Genomic DNA, 6,000 nt, shown 5'->3' with positions numbered 1-6,000 from the left:
CAGCCAGAGCCTCTGCCTTTTCCTTGTCAGTATGGGCTATTCCTTTCGTGGTCTGAATTGGGGGTAAAAACGTCTTTTAGTGCGGTAGGTTCTCAGAAACTTCCAAACGGAGTTGTCTTCTGGGTTTAATTTCGTTAGCTTAGATTCCCATTCTTGGTTTCAATGTTTTTGGAGCGCTTCTCGGACTTGTCTGTTTAATTTATTCAAATTTGTTTTATCTTGAGGGGCTCTTGTGTTATGATACCTCTTTCTGGTTTTGTTTTTCAGTCTGATTAAATCCATGATTTTCTCGGGGATCCGACCACTTGGGTGAAAGACTGTAATTTGGGTAATTGACTTTATTGCATTTTTGATTGGACTGGAAAGGTTGTTTGCAGCCAATTCTATCTCCTCTTTAGTGTGAATAGCAGGGACTGGGCCAATGTGATCAGGTAGGATTCTGGAGCGTTGTCCCAAGATATGAAAGAGTGGGGAGGGGAGAATTGTTCTTGTGTACCGAGTTGAAGCAGAATAGGGTTGTGATCGAACGAAAGTTCATTTATTGTTTCCAGCTGATATTGGTATCTCATGTTTTTGAGGACGACTATGTGAAGTACATCTGAATTTCCAGTTGAGCTGAGATGGGTGGGCTTCGTGGGTCCAGTTACAGCAATAGACTGTTGCGTTGAGTAACGGTTTAGAGTTCGACCTTTGTCGTTAATTGTGGAGATATGCTAGGCTGTATGTTTGGCATTAAAGTCACCAGCAATGATGATGGAGCCTGTGAAGCCGAGAATGGTGTCTGTGTCAAATACCAGTAATGGAATGCTGGGTGAATTATATACAGCATAGATTTTGATACTGCCAGCATTGTTGGTATGAACTTCAATGCCTGTTATCTCTAGGTTATTGGTTTGTAGATTGGTCAGAACATTGTGACTTAGGTAGTTTTTAATGTATGTAGCTGTTTCTCCTCCGCTGCTGGTGAGTCTATCTGTTTTGTACATAATATAGTTCCGTAATTTGAAGTTATTAGCTGGCCTGAGATGTGTTTCATTTACCAGTATTATGTCAGGATTGTGTCTGTGAGAGAACTCTTGTAGTTCTACGATTTTGTTATTAAGTCTATTGGCGTTCCAAGCAGTGATCATGAGAGAGTTGGGATGGAATTTTCTTTTATTCATTATTGGAGGCTGTCAAAATCGAGTGGGTACCTTGTAGGAATCTTTTCGTGGCGGACGGCGAAGGATATCTCATACCGAATTCTTGTAACATGGTAGCTAGTGAGGAAGTTAGTACTGATGTTAGATTTGAGCTTGTATGATCATGAGATGGAGCAGCCTTTGTTCGTGCTGCCTCTGCATAAGTTTTAGGCATTTGTTTCCTTTCTTGAGTTGTCAAGCTGGAAATAATTCGGACCGTGGTGTGACTTGCACGGCTGTCTTGAGCATCGCTGAAATGTGTTGGAAGGGTAGTCTTTGATGACCCTCGGTTATTTGGGTGTGTGTAATGCATCCCGTGTAGTTAGCGGGTTAGGTCCTCCACAATTGGCGCATTTAGCTGGAGTGGATCTTGGTTTTGTACACATGACGGTCTGGTGGCCTTCGTCGCATTTTAAACACCTGTAATTTGCCTTGAAAAGTTTTTGGGTATGGCCAAACCTTTGACACCTATGGCACTGCCCAGCTGTCCACTTTTACCTTAGTGGTTCAGTAGAAATTCTGAAGCCACAGATCATTGTCAGTCATATATCTCTTTCTGTGTCCTTATCAATTTCTACGAGTACCAGTGGCATTGGCCATTTATCTGCCCTGAGCATCGTGCTCACTTTCACTGGCGTTAGACTCCGACTCATAAGATCAGCAGTGATTACTTCACAGGTGACACCTTCCATTACCCTGTGAAGTACTATTTTGAGATTTTTTTCACTGGGTAAAGCAAAAGTGTGATATGGTAGGCTTTTGTTATCCATTAACCTTGTCAGCTGGCTGTAGTCAGTGACTGAGGCTGGCTGGATTTTGATTCCTTCATCTTGATTTTTAGCCCAGGAATATGGGATTTTATGTTCCCTAAGGGCTGATTTGACAGTGGTCCATTTGTCCTTGTCCCTTAGAATAACAGGTGGAACCTTTTCGGTGTTCCTAGGGACATCTGATGTTTGTATGTCTTCATCCATCTGTTCTTCTATTGTTCTTCTTCTTTTGTTAGAGTGCTCCCCTTGAGAGATGTTTTGACAGGGGGATTTTGATGACAGCGCAACAATTAATTCATCTTGTGAAATCTCATTCTCCTCCTCCTCTCTATCCTGATTATTAGAGTGAATACATTGTTTTATAAATCCTGACCAGTGAGATTCTAACTTGCCTATTATGAGTTTCAGTACCTCTAGGGACTGCTCCTTATTAAGGATCTGGATCTGTTCTTTGATGTTTTCCATGTCAAATTGGCGATTTCCTGCCAGCAGAAATTGGTTGATACCAGTATAAATAATACCACAGGGCTAGAGGCCTGCCAGATAAGTATCCTATAGTCCTAGATGGACTACGCAAGTAAATCCTGCAAATATATGTATCTGAAATAGATGAGCTGACAATGGCGATTCTAACGGCTATTAGGCCTAACGAATCGCCCTCGTTGCAATTACAGTCCACTTACCTGTGCTGCTGTTCTAAAATAAGGTATAATCCGTAATTTAATAACTTTAATCACGTCTCTGCTAGTTAATTTATCAGCTACACTATAAAACCAGAGTTTCTTATATTTGATTAATACGTTCTACCGAGAAGAAAATCCACAACCAATTTCTGCTGGCAGGAAATAGCCACTTTGTGGAGTAGGCGAGGCCTTTATACCCTATCTAGCTTTTGGATTCTGAGTGGGAAGTTCAATCTCCACTGGAAGCCAATCAGAGAAAGCTGGCTCATGTCTATCACTAATTACAACAGCCACTGATGAAGAGTGGTTGAAGAAGAGTTGGTACCTAATCCTAACAACATATGTTACTGTCTGAAATAATGTGGGTACTATGTTCAATTTTCTTTTCTTAAGTTTAGGGATAAAAAAAACCGAGTTTCCGAAAAAACCCACGGGCAAGTGGGTTTTTCGGAGATCGACTAACTCGGGAATCGGTCGAAGAAAGGCTTAGAAAAAGTTCCTCCAGTCGACGACTAGACTTCAACTTAAGTCTGATTTCGAGCGACCAAGCACTGAGGACGCAAGTGCCACTTCCACTGATTTTCTTTTTTAACTTTTGACAGTAATATCATCCAGCGAATTCTCCTTATCTTGCAATTGATTTAATTTTTTTAATTGTCGTTTTTTGAAAGAGGTCGATATGTAAACAGTCTCGAAAAATAAAACACTGAGCTTAATATATTAAGATGGTAATATTTAAAGCTGGTTATGTTAGCAGAAAAAAGTGCTTAACTTCAATATAAAAAAAAAAAGCGGTCAACAGATGCACCCAGTGTGTCATCAATAATTAACTAAACAAAAATCAGCAAATCAGCTAACGCCTTTTTAATCGCGTACAGGGAGTAGGCGAGGCCATTTAGCCCTATGTAACTTTTGGAGACTGAGTGGGCAGTTTAAACTCCAGTGGCAGCCAATTAGAGATAGCTAGCCCAAGGCTATCACTAATTAAGTGGCACTCAGTGAATAGAGACGGCTCAACAAGTGCAGCCATCTCGTAATCCCTAACATAATATATTTAATTTCTGAAATAATGTGGGTTCTACGGTCGATTTTCTTGAGTTTACGGGACAAAAATCCGAGTTTCCCGGAGTAAAAACACGCTTGTCAGTGCCAGAGGTCGAGTAACTCGGGAAGCGGTCGAAAAAAAGGCTTAGAAAAATTTCTTCTAGTCGACGACTAGATCGAAACAAAGTCTTCCTCCGTGGCATCAAGCGCCGTGGCGTGCAAACGCCACATCCACTGAGCTACACAGGCTCCTTAATAATTAACTAAATAATTTATTAAAATCATTAAAAAATAAACAAGCTTGTGTAGTTCAGTATACCACTTGGTATTACAGGTATGATTATATGTATAAAAGAAGACAGTGAAAATATCGTGATAAAGTTCCATCAATACCTTTAAGGTGCAATGAGGATCTGAATCCTTTTAGAAAAAGATTTTATGTAAAAAGATATCAATGCAGAAATCCTAACGGATTTACTTCCCATCAAACTAATCAAGTCAATCAGCTAGATAGCTGAAGTAGAGAACTTTATATGTGTACATGTTGCGTGTCTGAGAAGAAACAAGAACAACAACAATAATAATAATCAGCGTGCCTTTATTTTCTTATAGAGGTAGGTAGGCCTTTTAACCCTGTTCAGCATTTGGAGACTGTGTGGGCAGTTCAATCTCCATCACTAGTCAGTCAGAGATAGCTGGCCCATGACTATCACTAAGTATAAGCAGCACATGTTTGCCGGTATGAAGATACGGGCAAACATTTGCTTCCATCTCTTGGGTACTAATGAAATCCGGATATCGATTTTCTTGAGTTTACTAGACGAAAAACTCGAGTTTCTGAGAAAAAAAAACCCTGCTTGCCCATAACAGTAATCTACCAACTCGGGAACCGGTAGAAGAAATGCTTAGAAAAAGGTACTCTACTCTGCGATTAGACTTGATTTGAAGTCTATCTACGGGAGGCCTAGCGTAAAGAATGCAAGTGCCACTTCCACTAAGCTACAGAGGCCTCAGAGAGAGAGAGAGAGAGAGAGAGAGAGAGAGAGAAAATCTCTAGAAAAAATAATTGAAATCAGTCACAATACAATATACGGAATACTGAATGAAAATTAATAACTCATAATGTGTAATTTTAGAGCCTGTTTAGCTCAGTGAATGTGGCGTTTGCACACCATGGCGCTTGACCGTACGATGGAAGACTTTGTTTAGAAACTAGTCGTTGACTAGAGGAAATTATTCTAAGCCTTTTTTCGACCGGTTCCCGAGTTAGTCGATATCTGGCAATGGCAAGGAGTTTTTTCTCCCGGAAACTCGGGTTTTTGTCCCGTAACTCAAGAAAATCAAGACCCAAATTATTTTACACATTTGTGTTAGGGATGAAATGGCGGCACTTGTTGAGTGCTGCCATCTGATTAATTAATATCACTAATTAAGTGGCACACAGTCTTCACTGTGTGCCACTTAATTAGTGATAACCTTGGGACAGCTATCTCTGATTGGCTGCAAGTGGAGATTGAACTGCCCACTCAGTCTCAAAAGTTAGATAGGGCTAAACCGCCTCGCCTACTCCCTATATGGGAAGAAAAAGGCGTTAGCTGATTTTGGGTTTGATTTTATTATATATTTTATTATTAATACTATATCTAGTATTAATAATAGTAAAACAAATCGAATAAGTGTACAAAACTGATGGTAGCTAAAAACGTAATTATTGTTATATAACTAATAAGAAGAGGCCTGTGTAGCTCAGTGGAAATGGTGATTGCATCCTCTACGCTTGGTTGCTGGAAGTTTAAGTTCAAGTCTAGTCACCAACTGGAGGAACTTTTTCTAAGACTTACTTCGACCGATTCTCGAGTTAGTCTATCTCTGGCACGGGCAAGTGGGTTTTTTCCTCCCGGAAACTCCGGTTTTTCATCCCGTAAACTCAAGAAAATCGACCGTAGAACCCACATTATTTCAGACAGTAACATATCTTGTTAGAGTTAGGTACCCAGAGATGGCAGCACTTATTTGTCAGCCTCTTTATCGGTGGCTGCTATAATTAGTGACAGACATGGGCCAACTATCTCTGATTTGCTACCGGTGGAGATTGAACTGCCCACTCAGTCTCCAAAAGCTAGATTGGGTATAAAGCCCTCGCGTACTCCCTATAAGGGAATAAAAAGGCGTTAGCTGATTTATTGATTTATTTATAACTAAAAAAATAGCTGCTATTTATTCCCTTATAGGGTTTAGGTGACGCCTTTTAACCCTGTGTAACTTTTGGAGGACTTAGTGAGAAGTTTAATTTCCATGGTAGCTACTCAGAGATACCAGCCC

Source organism: Typopeltis vanoorti, chromosome 9 (assembly GCF_054136105.1).
Source record: "Typopeltis vanoorti isolate ZY-2024b chromosome 9, IOZ_Tvanoo_1.0, whole genome shotgun sequence".
Classification (NCBI taxonomy): Eukaryota; Metazoa; Arthropoda; class Arachnida; order Uropygi; family Thelyphonidae; genus Typopeltis; species Typopeltis vanoorti.
The sequence above is the reverse complement of the archived record's forward strand: the minus strand, read 5'-3'. Positions refer to the sequence as shown.